The sequence below is a fragment of the Cebus imitator genome, unplaced genomic scaffold (genome assembly GCF_001604975.1).
Source record: "Cebus imitator isolate Cc_AM_T3 unplaced genomic scaffold, Cebus_imitator-1.0 Scaffold0, whole genome shotgun sequence".
NCBI classification, from domain to species: domain Eukaryota; kingdom Metazoa; phylum Chordata; class Mammalia; order Primates; family Cebidae; genus Cebus; species Cebus imitator.
In genome coordinates this window covers 53,393-71,632 of record NW_016107315.1, presented here as the reverse complement: position 1 = coordinate 71,632, position 18,240 = coordinate 53,393, and the positions used below count along the sequence as shown (strand labels likewise).

General features: G+C 44.1%; 1 protein-coding gene across 1 annotated transcript in view; it reads left to right on the top strand.

Moving 5' to 3' along the window:
* Positions 1–18,240, top strand: part of LOC108309378 (voltage-dependent calcium channel subunit alpha-2/delta-3-like) — a 66,953-nt gene that overhangs the window by 24,295 nt on the left and 24,418 nt on the right. The gene's annotated exons all lie outside the window — the stretch shown is intronic.

The following is an 18,240-nucleotide window of genomic DNA, read 5'->3' as shown; positions in this document are numbered from 1 at the left end:
TCTTATGAACATTTCCCTTATCACTGAGTATTTTCCAAAATGATTTGTGTTCTGGCTACAAAACATTTCCCCCTGGGGATGTTGTATGGCTGTGCCCCGTTTCCACAGTGTGGAGCATGAAGGTTGTTGCCCAGCTTTCCCCTGTGTAGACAGTGCTCTGATGAACATCTTTTCTGTCTCTGTCAATTCAATTCCTGATTATGCCCCTCAGAGCAGCCTCATAATGTGAGCTTCATCAGCACCCTCCATTCTTGCTGCCCTTTGTGTGTGCATTGCATATGTGTATGTGAAATTCTCCTCTTTGTTTCTCCCCTAGTATCCAGCTCTGTGTCTGGCACAGGCTTACCTGGGAGACCAGACAGATTTGGTTGGACCAAACGGCCTTTACTTTTCCTTATATGTGCAAGATAATCAACATAGGGTGCAAAGCCAGACTCTGGGGCTAGGCATACCTGGGTTCAAATACTGGCTTTGCTGCTTACTAGCTGTGTGGATTTGAGCAAAGTACTCAACTTATTTGAGTCTTAGTTTGCGAAGGGAAAAAATAATATGTACTTACGGAGTTATGAAGATTAAGTGAAATAATGTATGTCAAGTGCTTAGCAGAGAATTGAACACACAGTAAAGGCTCAATAATGGCAAATGTTATTTTTATTATTTTTACTCTTTATTTTAACCTTCAGGACTATAGAAATTCAATTCATTTAAAAAACTACCGCTGTTTTTACAAATAGAATTTTAAAATATTCTGGAGATTAATTGTGTATTTAACTACTCACTGTGGTTTAGAGAGAGGTGTTAGGGTGTTAGGCTTCACATTAATATCTGTTTATGGAATCCCTAAAAGAGTTTAAGATTTTAGATTGGCTTCTACCCTAGAAGATTGGCTTTAAAAAGATAGACCAAGATCTAAGCATTGGCTGGGACAGAGCAAGCTGTCTCCTTAAGCTCCCAAATGCAGTTGTTTTGGCAGTCTAATAAATTAAGGGTAACAGTAATAATGGGAATTAACAATGGCTAATTAAAATGCGGTAAGTTGCCAATTATGTAACAGTCTCTAAACCGCAGAGTAAATGGAGATATTTGCAGATGCAAAGTTGTGCTGTGCACAGTGTTAGGGGACTAGGGTGTTTTGATAATGAAAGCACTCTGGATGCGTGTGTGTGGATTTCTGGAGACTGGTGGCCAAACTAAAAGCTGTTTACTGCTAGCTAGAAAGATGGAGAGCTCTAGACACTGTAAAGAATTGCAATTTTTTTCATTTAGGGAAGTGTCCCTCTCAGCCATTTAATATCACTAAAATGTCTAAGAAAGAAGAAGGATTCCAGGTGTTTTCTGAATGCCAGGCTTGTTGTAAGCAGCAGAACCTAGCCCTGCACGGCATATCCCAGCATCCTGGGGGTTCCGGGATCTAGGTTTCTCCAGGTAGGGTCTGCCCTGTGCCCATCTCTGGCACTGGGCATCCTCACCACCCAGTGCAGGGCACAGCATCCAGGGACTGCATGAGGTCGACAAGTGAAATAGACCAACAGAGAACTTTTCAACAGGTAGACCCTGTCTGCTTTCAATTATGGAAGAGTCTGTACTTTTATCTTTTTCAGTGTTGCTTCATCATTCCCTCTCTTCTCTCCTGGATGGATGCTGGAATTTTTCATTTTTGCCTCCATGTCTCTTAATATCACTTTCATATTTTCTCTTTATCTTTCTGCACTGCATTTTGAGGGGTTTCATCAATTTGTCTTTTCTTCACCTAGCTTCTTTTCAGCTGGGCCTAATCTCACTATTTTTACTTGTTTATATATTTTTAAAACCTCTATTATATTTTTCAGTTCTAGAATATCTATTATGGTTGTTATTGTTGTTGTTATTTAAATAGGCCTTTTTTTTTTTTTTTCTGGTTCTCTGTTCAGGATGGAACAGTCTTCTTCCCTGCTATCCTCATTCCTGCAGCCTTGACTTCTGCCCTTGACCTGGTGCTAAACCCTAGCCCTAAGTCTTGTATCCAGTACTGCTACCTCTGGGACTTTCTTGAGGGCGCTGCTCCCTGGGTGTAATGGGTGTAACTGTGTTACAAATTTGTTGGCTAACTTCCTTCTAGTCTAGGACCTCCGCTACACTAGAGGTGACCTTGACCTCTAGTTCCCGAGCACAGGGCCTGATGCTGAGACTGGCTTGGTACATCCAGGGATAGTGGGGACGAAGGCAGGCTTTCTGGGAATGATGCTGCTCTCTTTCCTGCTGCCAGGAGAGCAGGAGGCTTAGCTGCAGCTGAGCAGCTAGGTCTGTGCAGCCCTGCCCATGCAGTTTAGTGACAGGGGAGCGCTGTGTGTCCAGTCCCTCCCTCTTCCTCTGAAGGGGTTGGTGCGTGTTTCCATTCCATGGGCTGACACAGGAATGTGGGGAAGGGGAGGGTGGACTAGTGGAGTGTCTCTTTGATGAATGAGCTCCTCAAAGTTCCCCATGCATCCGGCAGGGCCCATGGAAGCTACCATAGAATGTGGTTCTGAGCCGCATGTGCACAGCATGTCTTGGGGGAGACTCTGAGGGAGTCTGTGGGTTGCTAGCATCAAGGCCCCTCCATCCCCACCTTCTCATGGGCCCTATTTCCTGCCTGCGATTGCCACACTTTGTCACAGGGTGGCAGCAAGAGGCAGACGCGGAGGCTGCACTGGACTCTGTCACAGCTGTGGACACCGCCAGGCTGCACGCCCGGCCCTCCTGGAGCTATGGACAAATGTCCTGGCTGAGGCTGCGGCCGAAGGCCTTTTCTTACCGGCATGGAAGGTTCAGCAAAGGGGGAGATTTTCCCCTTTCAGTGAATGAGGCTGATAATATCCTTAGCTTTCCAATCAGCCTTTTCTGCATCAGAACCCATACCTTTTTCAGAGGAACAGTGCACGCCTACCGGAAAATATAAAAAATAAATGTCAGAGTGAGAGCTGGGGGTGAGGGGACAGCTGGAAGCTCACCCTGCACTGCCTGCTGGCTGTCACTTGGGCATGTGGCTTTGCTCTTCCCGGCCTTAGTGCCCCATGTGTAAAATGAGGAGACCGGTCACATGCGAGTGGTGAGGCTGACATGTGAAGTAAGTACCTTGAGTGTCTAAGGCCATCGGCTTGGCACAGAGGAAGCTTTGGCTCTTCTGACTCTAAAAGCCAGTATTTGGCATACATGGAATTAGCAGATGAAAGGAATCAGAGGAGCCCTCACTTGGAGAATTTCCCACTCATCTCTGGTAAAAGAGGAACCAAAACAGACCCCTTTCTCCTCCCTCCCTCCCTCCCTCCCTTCATTCCTTCTTTGCTGTTATCAGTGGTGTCCCATGACAGACTTTGGCTCCAAACTGCCTCGGTCAGAGCCTGACTGTTCCACACTCTCTGTGACCTTGGGCAAGTTATGTAACCTCTCTGTGCCTCCGTTTCTTCCTTTGTAAAATGGGAATGGCTGTGAGATTTTGGCGAGGATTACAGTGCTGGTGTAGGTAAAGCCTGGCACATGGGGAGCACTGGATTAGTGTTTGCTTTTGCTGTCCTGCTTGACTCTCTGAGAGCCAAGGTGGGCTTTTCCAGAGGCTTCAGAAATAGTGATGGTGGAAGGTTTTTATACCACTGGCCTCCACAGTGGCCCACACGTGCTATTGAGGTGCCCATGGGCTCTTAGCTCCAGACGGCTCCTTCATTCTTGCTACCCTTCCATATGCTACACACAGTGCTGGGACGCAGAGACCAAGCTGTGGTCCCTCCCTTGAAGGGCTCACAACATGGAGGGACAGGTAGACAAAATCAGACTTCGGAATGGTCAGAAATGCCTCCCAGTATAGACTGCAAATCCAGGGAGAGGAGTCACCTGGTTAAATTTTGGGAGGCATTGGGGTGCAGGAGACCTCAGAAAGGAGGCAGCTGTGGAATCAGAATTGGCACTGGAATGGGCTTGGCCAGTGAAGAACGTGTTCCCTGCTGGAAGGCAGCTTGGACAGTAACATATTGCAGGGGGTTTGAGTTTGCAGGGTCACAGAGTCAGTGTGGTCTGAGCCCTCATCTAGGTGCAGAGAAAAAGGAGATGGAGTTGGCCAGCAGGGCATGAACCAGTGGACCCACAGGTGGGTGTGTTTCCGTGCCAGATAAGAAGCTTTAACCATGGATTGGGTAGAGTATAAAGGTAGGATTTGACCAGTTTTGTGCCTAAAGAAGACAACTCAGCTGGGCGCAGTGGCTCATGTCTGTAATACCAGCACTTTGGGAGGCCCAGGCAGGCAGATCACTTGAGGTCAGGAGTTTGAGATCAGCCTGACCAACATGGTGAAACCCAATCTCTACTAAAAACACAAAAATTAGCTGGGTGTGGTGGTGGGCACCTGTAAACCCAGCTACTCAGAAGACTGAGGCAGGAAGATTGCTTGAACCTGGGAGGTAGAGGTTGCTGTGAGTCAAGATTGCACCACTGCAGTCCACCCTGGGTGACAGAGCGAGACTCCATCTCAAAAATAAAATAAAATAAAATAAACAGAAGAAAACTCAAGCACCAACCAGGAAGAAGTGAGGGATCCTGAGGGGAGCCAGACAGTTCGGTGGTGAAGGTTTTATACCAGGACAGTGAGAACTGGCAGAATGGGCACTGCGGAGATGTTCTGGAGGTAGAATCCAGACTTGTCCTTAACATCTGTGGGCTCAGGGAAGGAGCAAAATAGAGATGTCCCCAGCCTGTGGCCCAGCCCCTTTCTCTGCCCATCTTTCTAGCTCTAATCATCATAGCAAAGGGGCCCGTGTGCACACACGTGTGCACACGCGCGCGCACACACACACACACACACACGTGGAGCCCTCAGCCTGTATGTATCTATGCTACCTCCACCAGCCACCTCTTTGCTGCCTTGGGCCTAGAGTTGCATACACAGGCACTGTTGTCTGCCCTCAGGAGGACCACCTGGGAAAGGGGCCCACACAAGTCCTGGAAGCAAGCTCGGGGCAAACATTTGATTACAGACTTTCAGGATCCCTGAGAGTACTCAGAGTGAGGCGTAGATGGGGAGGAGTGTGGGTTCCAGGTTGACTTGTCCCCTTGGCCCACAGATTTCTTCTCTCTTTGAGAGGATGTGGTTGGAGGAGGGTGACAGGGGGACCCTCTGATGCTTGGAGCCAAGGGCAGGGCCTTCAGTGGCTGGGTGGTCTCATGAGCCAAACAAGGAACACAGGACAAGAAGCAGCTTGTAGGGTGAGGACAGCAAGCTCAATCCCCGACATGATGTGTTTTGGGAACCCACAGGTGTTCCTCCGGGTTCCCTGGGATTTAACGAAGTTTGACTGGGGGAAGGTGGACAGTACCTGGTTCTAGAGTGAGTGCTGCACTGTGTACTTTTTAGTAACAGAGAGGGCTGATCTGAAGGTACTTTCTCTCTTTCTCTCTCTTTCCCTTTCTCCGTCCCCTCCCCCTCTGTTTTTTACTTTATCTCCCTGTCTCTGTCTCTGTTTCTGTCTCATATGGAGACACATACAAACACAGAGAAGGACTAGTAACAGATTTGACCTGCTCTGGGGAAGTTCAGTTTTGGGGATTCGCTTCTCTCCATAGAAGAAAAAAAATCCCAAAAATCTTCTGGTGGTCTCTAGGGAGACAAAACAAAATAAAAAAAGATGAAAAGCCCCTAGAACTCCAGTTTTAGGATGCAGTTTGCCTGCTGGGAACTGAATTTGTAATTTTCTAGTTTTTCCCTTTCAGTTTCTACTTCAGATGTTAAAGGTCTGAAGTTTGGGAAATACTTGGGGAATTTTGAAGGAAAAATACAATGAAAATGAAAGGCACCATGGAGTCTTCATTCCAGAGGCAGGAGTGTGGAAATGAATGAAACCCAGTGGCCCTCCTCAGCCCCCTTCCCTCTCCTGAGAAGGGCAGGGGCTCTACAGGCCTGGGCACCCCATTCCTGTCTTGCTTCTTTAACAGGGTGCCTATATAGTCTATGCTTGGGAACATGCTGGTATCTCTGGGAGCTGTTATGAGGGCTCACCAAATAACTTGGGACATGGTAAATCCTCAATAAATGGTAATGCCATAATTACGTCTATTATTATAATTACTATAACTTAACTCCTTTAAATGGCAGTACCATGGTCAAATTACCCTTATGAGACATAAGTCTTATATGAAAACAAAAATACTACAGAGGAATAAACAAAATGATAATTATAATCGAGCCAAGAGGACTGGGATTTTTTTTTTTTTTCCTTTGAGATGAAGTCGCACTCTGTTGCCCAAGCTGGGTGGGTGGATAGATGAATGAATGGATGTAGGGATGGACGGATGGGTGAATGGATGGATGGGTGGGTGGACAGATGAATGAATGGATGTGTATATGGATTAATGGATGAATGGGTGGATGGATAGGTGGATGAATAGATAAATGGATGGATGTCGGAGTGGATTAATGGATGGAAGAGTGCATGGATGGATGGAGAGATGAGTGGATGGATAGTTAGGTAAATGAATGGAATGGATAGGTGGGTGAGTGGATGGATGAGTGGGTAGAAGAATGGATGGATGGGGGAGGGAAGAAGGAAGGGATGGGTGAATGAATTTCCAAATGGAGATACTTCAAATAACTGTATTTTTTTTCTGTTCTCGGGCCTTGGAATTACTGGCCGTTCTCCTGGGCAGTTGTTCTACCTCCTCCCTAAGGCCATATATCTACTTGCTTTACCAGTGCTAGGGCAGTGAGCAAGGTCACCAGGGTATATGGGGGCAGTGTGACCCGCATTAAGAGGGATGTTTTGTTGGAACAATGCCGAGAGAATGATGTGTCCATGGACCAGGGACATACTTGCCCCAGCACTTGGCGTACTTATTCTTCCGTGATCTGTGCTGTGCTGCCTGCTCCTTAAGACCTTCCTGTGTAGTCAGGTGTCATACACAAAGCTACCTCCAGCTGTCTTTGCTGGACTCCATTTCCATCCCTCTGCCTTTATCACTCCCTGCCCTCACGGGGAAACCCTGTTTTCTCACCCGTCCTCTTTCCTGCCTCCTCGTTGTTGCCCATACTGTTCCCTGCCAAATCCTTGCAGAGCTGTTACTATTTCAAGCACTTTTGCAGGCCCTGCTCAAACGCCACCTTTTCTATGAAGCCTTTGCTAAGCTCCTTGAAGGGGTCAGGATTAGAAACGTGTTTATGCTAATGTGATTCTGGTCTACACTGTTCCCACAGGCTCTCCAGAATGTTGATCCAAGATTGACTTGTGTTTGGTTATCTATGCCCTTGGATCTCTCTTTGGACACTGAGCCCCTTCCTAGAGGGCAGGGACTTTCTGCTTCAGCTCGTCTCCCATGTAGCCTGGCACCCAGCATGTCGTGGTTAATATCCCAGAACATTCTCATCTCAGAAAAGGGGGACATTGTGCTGTGGCTGAGTTTATACGACATGCCACACCTGCGGATATTGATCGTTGGGTGTGTGCTTGTTTCTTTAAAAGCTGCATTTCTATGGACAGATCTTCTTATTTGGTAGGACTTTAAAATGATGCTCGTTAAAAAAAAAAATCCGTGAGGGACTTTGGCTTCTCTTTAAAATCTGATTCAAAGCACGTGAGCCTGTCTTGCACAGTCTAGCAAATAGTAGGTGCCTCAAATATTTCTAAAGGAATAAATGGATTTTTCTCAGAAGCTGTTCATTTGTCCACCCCGTGGCCCAGGGAGCAGTGGGCTGGGATATGGACGCACTGAGTGGGAAGCGAATCGGTCAAGGCCCCAGAGAGGGAGAGGCAAAGTCAAAATGAAACCACAGAATGCAATTGTCCTATCTTCCCTTCTTAATTTTTAATAGTGTTTATGGGACAGTAACACAGAGGGAAGTATTTTAGAGACATTTATAGATATTTTAAAGTATAACTTATGATTGATCTTTTTAATACCAGAAGAATTTGTATTTAAGTGTGAGAAAGAAAAAAAAACGATGTGGTTGTGTGACTCAGGGCTTATTTTTCATGTGAAGATTGCCAGGGCAGCTCCTCTTGTTTCACGAACTTCTGGAAAGCAAGAGAGGTCCCTTGGGAAGGAGCTTTTTCTAGGTTGGATGCATATAGGTGACACTCATGATGTGGGCAGGAATCCAGGGCTTGGGAGAGCTTTATCACACTCGTTTCCTCATTGTATTGTGTAAATGAGCCACAGGCTCATGGAGACCCCAGTCTGTTTTGGAGAAGAATGCAGAAAGATTCTTCTGTATTGAGGACCCATGGCGTAGACCACACAGGGCACAGGGTATCAGGTCATTGAGATAGTTGGTAGCTCTGGGACTTTGGGCAGGTTAAGTCACTATTCTGGGCCTGAGTGTCCATGTCTTTAAAAAAAAAAGGACAGTGATCTCCTGGGGAAAGGTAAGATTATATCTGAAAGCTCCGACCACAGCAGTTGATAGAGGAAAAAGTCAATGTCAGCAGCGTGCCTGAATCCTTTACTTGAAGACAGTGAAAGGAGACAGTTAAGAAAGGAGAAATGCACTCATATTTATTTTGCAGCAAAAATAAATATCTAACTGAGAAATGGGTGGCCTCTGGGCTTATGGGGCTTGTGGGATAACTCAAACCTTATTTATTCAGTCAACATTTGTTGAGTATCTGCCATGTGTTCAGCACTGTGCTTATGTTATTGTTTATGAACGTTGAACAAGACAAATGTGGCCTCTAGAAATTGAGTTTGGAAGGAGGACTGGTGGATAGATGCTAAAGAAATAATCAAATAAATGTATGGCTGATGAAGAGAAACGTTAAAGGAGCTATGGCCCATCTCATGAACTTTTAAACATGACTCACAAGAAGTATATTTACATAGAACACTGGTGTGTGTGTGTGTGTGTGTGTGTGTGTGTGTGTGTGTGTGTGTGGCAATGGTTTTTCCTTATATGGACATTGCACTGGTGTTTTTATTTTATTACTTTTTAAATGGAAGTTCCAATCCACTAAATTAATTCTATTGCCTATTATTGGGTTGCCACTTGCAGTCTATAAAACTTCTGAAGAACAATTCTTAACCTTTTCTGCCGTAGTTCCATTGGTGCACTTCTGATATAGTGAAATGCGATAGAAAACCCTTCAGAGCTTTCATTTTGGGTAGCATTCGCCCCTTGAAGAATTAGTCTAAATAAGGTGGTAGACTATAACCAATAATTGAATTCTAGACCTAGTCCTAGCTTTTTAGCTGCAAAATATGGGCCTTTGTATTGGCCTGGTTGCTAGGATTTATATGCATATTTTTAATTCCCTATAATAAGTGGACAAAATGACTCTCCCTAGCTAATTTTAATGTTCTTTTACATCCAGATGCTTAATTTCTCTCATTTAAACTCAAACACCTTTTACTAAGGTCCTACTATGTGTCAAGTTTTTTTTTTAAAAAAGAAAAAACTTAGCCCATACTTGTCCAGCATTTGTTATATTCAAAGTTCTAATCTCAGCACTTAAATGTAATACCTCATTAAATACTCACAGTAACCTGATTAGGGAGGTTCTCTTATTATTTCCATTTTACAAATGAGAACTAAGGTTCATGGAGGTTAATTTATAGGCCCAAGGTCAAGTGATAGAGTTACATTTGAACCCAGAGGTCTTAGACTTAGGAAGCTGTATTTTTAAATTGTGGGCTTTACTAGCACATGTATTGAAACAGTCTTTTCTTTGCTGCAATCACCCCTTATTCTTTTTCCCCCCCGAATGATTATTAGTTCCATAACTGTAGCCATAATGTACCTGTTTAATATTTTCTTTTGTGGGTAGCTTGTCCCAAGGACAGTCATCAGTGTCTAAGCACCTCTGCTTTGATCCATTCTCTGGCTGGGTTTACCCTCTCTGCCTGTGTAGAGTCTGGCCAAGTGACGTTTTGTCCACCAGACTGTGAGATAACATGGTATGATATTTTACAACCACATTTTAAAAATCCGTGATGTTGTTGCAGATGTACGATTCTCCTTCATCAAACAAACAAACAAAAAAACCCTTCCAGCTGCGATTCCTTCTTTCTCCTTCTGTGAGGTCAATGTCACATTTCCTACATTTCAGTCATTCAGTTTTATCTGCATGGCTTTACCTGATACTGTTTTTCTATAAATTGACTGACTTAAAAAAAAAAAAAAAACTCAATGAAATTATTTAAATAAAAACCTTGAATCAGTACTATAAATAAATAACGAACCATTATCACCTTCCATGGTAGAAGTAAATGCTATGAAAACAAAACGAGAGCTTTAAATCCTAGCTGGTTATGTTTGCCTGCTGATGGCCATTAGCTTGAGGCCTATCCTCTGTCTGTAAAATGGAACACTGGAGAGGTGGTTATAGTGGTCAGGGTTTAGTGGTCCGTGGTTTAGTGGTCAGCGTGCTAGGCTATGCTGTGGTAATAAATACAACATTGAAGTCTTGTGACACCCCAACAAAGCTTTACCTGTGGGTCACACAAAGCCTGCTGGGGTCAGAGTACTTTCCAGGGCCATGCCTATCCTGAATCTGCACTCGAGACTATAGGCTACATTTATTCTGACTCCATCACCACATCATACAGCTTGTCTTGTGGCTGTAGAAAGGGAAGAGAGGATGAGGATGCATCATCTTTACCTGCCTTGGCTCAGAAGGGTCCATGTAACTTCTGCTCATGTCTATTGGTCAGAGCCAGTTATACGGCCTGGGTCTAATGGGAAGGGACAACACTGGGAAATGAAGAGGAACAAGTGAGGATTTTATTAAAGGTAACCTTAAATACAACATTGAGGTTTTGTTTTGATTGGTTTTGTTTGCTTTTTTCTCTTAACACAAGCAAAAATATTGAAAATAAGTTGTAAAGAGGAAACTCCCTCATGGTGTGGATGTATGTTCTTTAATGTTGGGCCTGAGGACTCTTTGGCATTAGCTCTCATGTTCAGTCTGCATGAATCTCTGCTTTAGCAGGTCCCAGTACCAAATGTGTGACCATAGGGCCACTGAGGAAGATCATTCAGGAGCAGGGCAACTTCCCAGAACAGAGCTTCAACCTGAACAAGTTTTGTTTGTTTTGGAAAGGGATACCTCCCAAAACTTTGGGAGGTAATCATAGTTGAATCATAGTTGAATCATAGTTGAAAGATGCATAGAATGTCACTTTTATCGTTTTCATGTGATCTTGGCCTTGCCAACTGAGGTTTTACCAAATACATTATTCTCTTTAGGAACATGCTAATTTTGTTTTTTGAGCTATAGCCTGGTTTATGTGCAAATGTTAGATCTCCCCAGCTAGAAGAAAGCTTCATGAGTATAGGAAACCCTTCAATCTTTAAATTGCCCAGGGATTCAGTCACCAGCAGTAGATCCTGAATTGGTGATCTGGGTGCAAATAGTTTATTTGCAAGGTGAACCCAGGAGACACCAGCAGGCAAGTAGGGAAGTGAGACAGGGACAAGAAGGACGTCAATAAAGGGTGTGTTATCAAGCCAGTTACCATTGTGGACAACTGGAGTGTAATTTTCTAGGGAACTCTGGGAGCTACTATAGTATATACATCATGGAATTATCTCACCCACAGAGGAGAGAGCTGGAGTCTTTATACACTAATGCCCATCAGTCACTGGATGAGAGCTGCTCCTACGGGGATGTTAATCAGAACTTCATGCCCAGCTGGAAGGCGAGTGGATGCGGAGTGGGGCACCAGTTACATTTGCTACACCCATAGTGCCTGTTGGTCAGTGTTTTTGACTGTCTGGGAGCCAGACTCCACAATGGTCCCTATTCCCTCCTGGTCTTCATGTTCTTATGTTGTCCTCTCCCACTCTGAATCAGGGCTGGCTTTTCCTGGCAGAAGTGATGAAGTGTGACCTCTCAGTCTTTGTCTTTGCCTTGGTGGAGCCAGCCACCATGTCATGAGAGCCTCACATGGGTAGAAGCTAAGGCCCTGGCAAACCGTCAGCACTAACCACTAGCTACGTGAGTGAGCCACTTTGGAAGTGGATCCTCCAACCCCATTTAGCCTTTAGGTCATGGCATTCCTAGCTGAGGTCACCACATGAGATACGCAGCACGAGAACTGCTTAGCTGAGCCCTTCCCCAATTCCTGACCCACAGAAGCCATGTGAGATGAGAAATGATCATTATTGTTTTTAAGCTACTAGGTTTTGGAGTGACTTGCTATACAGCAATAGATAATACATTAACTGTATTAGTTTGCTAGAACCACTATAACAAAACACCGTAGACCGGATGGTTTAAGCAACTAGAAATTTGTTCTCTTTCAGCTCTGGAGGCTGCAAGTCCAAGGTCAGGGGGCCCTCAGGATTTGTTTCTGGTGAGGGCTTTCCTTCTGGCCTGCAGACAGCCACCTTCTTTTTGTGTCTTCACATGGTCTTTCCTCTGTGTGCATATAGAAAGTGAGAGCTCTCTGGTGTCTCTTCCTGTTTTTATAAAGACACCAGTGCCATCAGATAGCTTAAGGCCCCAACTTTATGACTCTATTTAAACTTTATAACTTCTCAAAGGCCCCACCTCCCTTACCACTGGGGGTCAGGATTTTAGTGTATGAATTTTGGAGTGTGTGTAGGGAGACAAAATATATCCCATAACACTCACCAAAATCTTGCATGTTTTGCAAGTCAGCAGAGGCCCCCAGTCCCTGTGCTTGGGTGACTTCCTCTTTAAGTGAGGGATTAACAAGTCAAACAAAGATGTGACTTTGGTGGGGACATAAAGAGGAAACAGGATAAATTTTCTGTGCAAAGACTGTTTTAGTGAGCAGCTTCCTTGTAATGATTACATTCAGAAGTTCTTTGGGGAAGGTGGGAGAGGCAAGAAGCAAGATATAATTTTAAAAGGAGCTGCACTATTTCAGAAGGAAATTGCCACCTAAGGTTGGAGGCATTGAAGCTTCCTGGTGCTGGAAGCACTGAAGATTGCCCTGTCTCCTGTGTTGCCTATAATCTCTGGCCGTGGTTCTTGCAGTCTGGCTACTTAGAACTTTGTGATTCTTTAGCAGGGGCTGGGGGGTATTAGGAGCCCCTGGCCCTGTATTTCTGTGGCATTTTATTTAGCCTCTCTAGGGGTTGTATTTTCGAGCAGCAGCTATGAGGTCATCCTGGGGGCAGGCAGATCCCCATACCTGCTAATTTAGCTCCTTTTGTGAGCTATTTTATTTCAGATGCCTTCCATGGAAATTTTGTCCCAGACTGACCTGAAAATGTTTTCAGTATTGATTCTCTCTTTGAGCAATATAACCAGGGTTTGCCACTTGTGGGGAAAAAAGGAGCTCATCTTGAGCTTTAAGAACAGTATGAGGTGGGCTTCCAGTGTCCAGCCCACCCCAGTCAGAATTATGCCATGTGTATTCTCTCCAGGATAAACCGACTTTTCCATTTTACATAAAATCAAATCTCTTGAATATCAAAAGTACCACAGATATTGTACTGGCTTCTCGGGACCAGATGGATGCCCTCATTTTTTCAGGGCTAATAATTATTTTTTTCCATGGTCAAGTTCCCACATGGGCTTCACCCACAGTGCTTGTTTCTGTGTTGTTTGAGGTCATGGATAGAGAGCACTCCCTCTTGGGGAAATGATTTTCCTTTGTTCACTTAGCAAGTACTTCTTGAACCTGTTCTTGAAGCTTCGTGTCAGACCTGCCCATCTGCATGCATGCAAAACAAATAGGCTCTCTGGTCCTTCTCCTGTGTTGGTCATTAGTTCACAAATATTCCATTTGTCCTATCTCTGTGCACATGAAATCCAACTCCCTGCCCTGCTGAAATTAAGTATTGTTGTATGACTTACTTTGGCTAGTGGAATATGAGTGGGGGTGATCTGTTTTACCTTATGGAAGAAGCCTCTAAGAATCATGCATCTGTTTACACTGCCCAGCAATTGCATTGTTTCAGATGCTAGAAGCTTTGCCTCCCCTCCAGTTTAAATCATCCTTTTGAATCAAATCCTCTTTAAATTATTCTTGTTTACCTGTATCATTTATTTTCTGTTGGGATTTTGATTGATTCAGTCATCCTAAAAACAGAACATGATCATTCAAGATAATTTGGAAAGTGGGAATGAATAAGTTTAAGGAAAAAAAAATCCATAGTTTTATACCCAGACATCACTGATATTAACATGCAGTCATTTTTTTTCCTTCTAGACTTTTCCTTGCTCAGTGCATTGTGCTTTAATTTTGTTGCAATCATTTAGTATGTACAATTTTAGGTGCTTTCTCGTGAACATTATGTTTTATGTGGTATTATTACACATTCATCATAAGTGTCCCTTTTAATAACCTATTATAAGTGATGCAGTTTAGGGAAAAAATTCTAAACTTTAATAGCATAAAAAATTATATTCTGCGTAGCTGAAATATATCCTGTAGTAGAGGAGGGGGTAAATCAAGAAAAACAAATTCAGTGAACTTTTCCCCAGTGCCTGCCCTGTGCCAGGCTTGTGTTGAGTGCAAGATAGGGAAACAGTTATGACAGAATCATCAAATTCCCATGGGCTTAACAGCAGTAAATGTTAATTCTATATCTAATCCTCTTGGGAATAGGTTGGATTTGTTACCCATAAAATTTTAAAAAAATCTAATTTAACTAAGGAAATTTACCTCTTTTGAAAAATAATACACAAAAAATTGCTCATTTCCATGGAGAGAATTCAAGCTTTTGAAATTTGTGGGAGATAGACTTTATAAAAAAGAAGACAAAATTATGAATGGGAAAGAAATCACAACACATTATTTAATCTAAAAGATGAAAGTATCATTTATATAACAAACATACCACAAACATCCAGAAAATAACATAAAATTGTTATGATTTTATAAATTTTTTTAATTAACTGCCTGGCAAGCTCTATAATCTTGTTTATTTCTTCTAGTTTTTGGCTGAATGCTTGTTGATCTACTCTTCACATGATGATGATTTTATAATATTGTTTTCTGTGGAGCTAATAGGAAGATGATTCATTGTCTGCTGGCAGTGGTTTTCCACATGGCCTATACAGGAGAATATTTTGGGAACTTTTAAGAATCCTAATGTTCAGATGCTCACTAGGACCATTAAATCAGAATTGCTGGGGCTGGGCGCAGTGGCTCATGCCTATAATTCTAGCACTTTGGGAGGTCAAGGTGAGTGGATCACCTGAGGTCAGGAGTTTAAGACCAGCCTGTCCAACATGGCGAAACCCCATCTCTACTAAAAGTACAAAAAATTAGGCCGGGCGCGGTGGCTCACGCCTGTAATCCCAGCACTTTGGGAGGCCAAGGCGGTGGATCACGAGGTCAAGAGATCGAGACCATCCTGGTCAACATGGTGAAACCCCGTCTCTAAAAATGCAAAAAAAATTAGCTGGGCATGGTGGCGTGTGCCTGTAATCCCAGCTGCTCAGGAGGCTGAGGCAGGAGAATTGCCTGAACCCAGGAGGCGGAGGTTGCGGTGAGCTGAGATCGCGCCATTGCATTCCAGCCTGGGTAACAAGAGCGAAACTCCGTCTCAAAAAAAAAAAAAAAAAAAAATTAGCTGAGTGTGGTGGTGGGTGCTAGTCAGGAGGCTGAGGCAGGAGAATTGCTTGAACCTGGGAGGCAGAGGTTGCAGTGAGCTGAGATTGCACCATTACGCTCCAGCCTGGGCAACAGAGCGAGACTCTGGCATCAGTACTTTGTAAAAGCTCCAGGTCAGATCCCCAGCTCTAGAATGGGTGATGGAAGTTTGATTTTTACTATTGATGGTTTAGAAAAGTTTCTTTAGCTTCACTACTTGTTACTGGTGTTGTGATATACGTTGTTAGGCTTATTGTCAAATCTGGGAAAATCTCTCTCCAATTTCTTTCAGAAGTGAGCTGTGAGTCTTTACGTTGTTTCAAGTTTTCTGTGCAGTAATTAATCTTAAATGTTCTTTGAATGGAAAATACTCATTAACCAATTTGTAATGTTTCCTCATTTTCTGGACATTTTACGAGTTTCATGTTATATTTTTCATTGAGATCGGTATTTTGTGTCAAAGAAGTAAGAAATTAAACTGCCTGAAGAAATAGGACTCAACAAGATCATTTTGCCAAAAGAAGAACATGAGCAAAGGCGAAGTCCAGCAGGCGAGTCCAGTGTGGGGAGGCAGCCCGGTGCCAGGTTTGCAGCTGCAGGGATGCCATCGAAGGGGGTCCTGTGTGCAGGTGGGAAAGTGCCATGTGCTGGCAAGTGTTTAGTAAGGGAGCAGTAAGTTCATGAAAGACAGTGTCATGCCATATTGAGATTATTCCCTTCACAGATGCTTTGTGAATCCCAGCTACACCAATGTTACTAACCAGTAATGACCATACACGGAAATAAAACCTACAGATAGCCCTGTGCACCCAAACCCAATCCATCTCCACTCAACTCCCTCTTCACCAGAGCCTTACACTGCCATGGCCATACCAGTGCCACCTGCTCAGAAGAGAAGCATGACAAGGCAGGTTGGGGTAAAGGAGACAGCAGTCTTAACTAGTTGAGATTAAAATATCTTACTTTTGTTAATTTTACGAAAACATATGCCTGTGAACACGCCGACCAGGGAGGATCCCTGAAGTGTGAGTGTCTTTAGCATCACAGGTAAGCCACCTTTGCTTCTGCATATGAATTAGTAGCTGAATGGCATGTGTGCTGGTAAAGCTCAGGCTTAAGTGGCAACAAAAGAGCTGCTGATGACAAAGTTCTAGCCCAAGGACCTTAAAAAAACAATGGAAACTTGTGTGCCCTTCCCAACATGTTCATTGTATTTGAAATGACTGTTGCTTTTTTAGGTAGCAGCTTCACATCCTGTTCAATATCAGGATATGAAAAGCATCACTCAGGTTGCTGTCTTCTTTCCATTGTGTACCTTGACAAGAGAATCCTTTAGGAAATATAGTAGAAGCTGAACAGAAGCCAGCCTAGTTAGGGGTTCTGAGTCTCCTCACTTCTTGACACAAAACAGCAACGATTGCTCCTTGGGGAGTGACCACTGTGTGCATTTACACCTTCCCAGCCATAGGTGTCAAGGTTGAGCAGCTCACAATCTAGTTTCACATTCCTGGTCCTGGCCATTTCTGAGATATATGGAGCCCCGTGGATCCTGGAGGGGCTCAGGTCACGTGCAGTGCTCTTTCCCAGGACTTGTTTGAGACAAGGCAAGAGGTAGAATTTAGCCTCAGTCTGAAGGTGAAGACTCTGGGCCGGAGCCTGTCTTTCACTCAGGGATATTTATTGAGTGCCTGCTTTGTGCCAGGTTTGGGTTATGTGCTGGGGATAGAGATGTTTCAGTTACTCTTGCTGAGTGACAACACACCCCAAAATGTCATGGCGAAAAATAGCCATTTTGTTGTGCTCATGGGTTCCAGGGTCAGGAATTTGGACCCAGGAGGGGTGACCTAAGTCTGCTGGGACCTCATCTGGGAAGGTGAAGACTGAGGATGACTTGATGGCTGGGAATGGGAATCAGCTGGAGACAGCTTTGCTTACATGTGTGTATTGGAACCTCAGCTGGGCCGTCTTCTTGAACCGTACGTGGGGCCTCCATATAGTCTCTGTCTTGGATGGTTTGAGCTTCCTCATAATGTGAGAGGTGGGATCTAAGAGCGAGCAATCCGAGAGAACAAGGAAGAAGAGCTCGCTTCAAAGATCACATGGCATCACTTCTGCTGTCCTGGTTGAGTCTGTAAAATTCCACAAAAATTCAAGATAGGGAAGTGGTATGAGTTTAAAACCAATATGTAGAATGGGAAATATTATGGCCATTTAGGAAAAAAATGGAATCTGCCTCAGAGGGTCCCATATTCTGCCCTTATGGTGACAGTCCTGCCCCAGATCACTCAACAGGCGTCTATAGAGCACCTGTAGTGTGCTAGATTCTGTCCTAAGGATTCAGAGATATGTAAGACAGATGGACTCCCTGACCATGGAGCTGGCCTGCTGGTGCAGAAATGGACAAGGAACAAGGAAATTAATATGTAACGTAATTTCAGGTAGTAAGCAGTACGAAGAACAATAAATAGGGTGAGAGGATAGAGAATGGTAGAAGGTGCTGCCTCAGGGCAGTTAGAGAAGCCTCACCGATTGGGTACATTCTAGGCAAAGGGAGAAACAAGTGCAAGGTCCAGAGGCAGCATATTCTTGGCATGTTTGAGAAATGGTCAAGAGACCAGTGTGACTGGACCAGAGCCAGGGAGGAGGAGTGGTTGAAAATGAGGTTGGAGAACTATCAAGGGGTCAGAAGATGTAGGGCTGTGCAGGTTGTGGTGATGACTTTGGATTTGACACAAA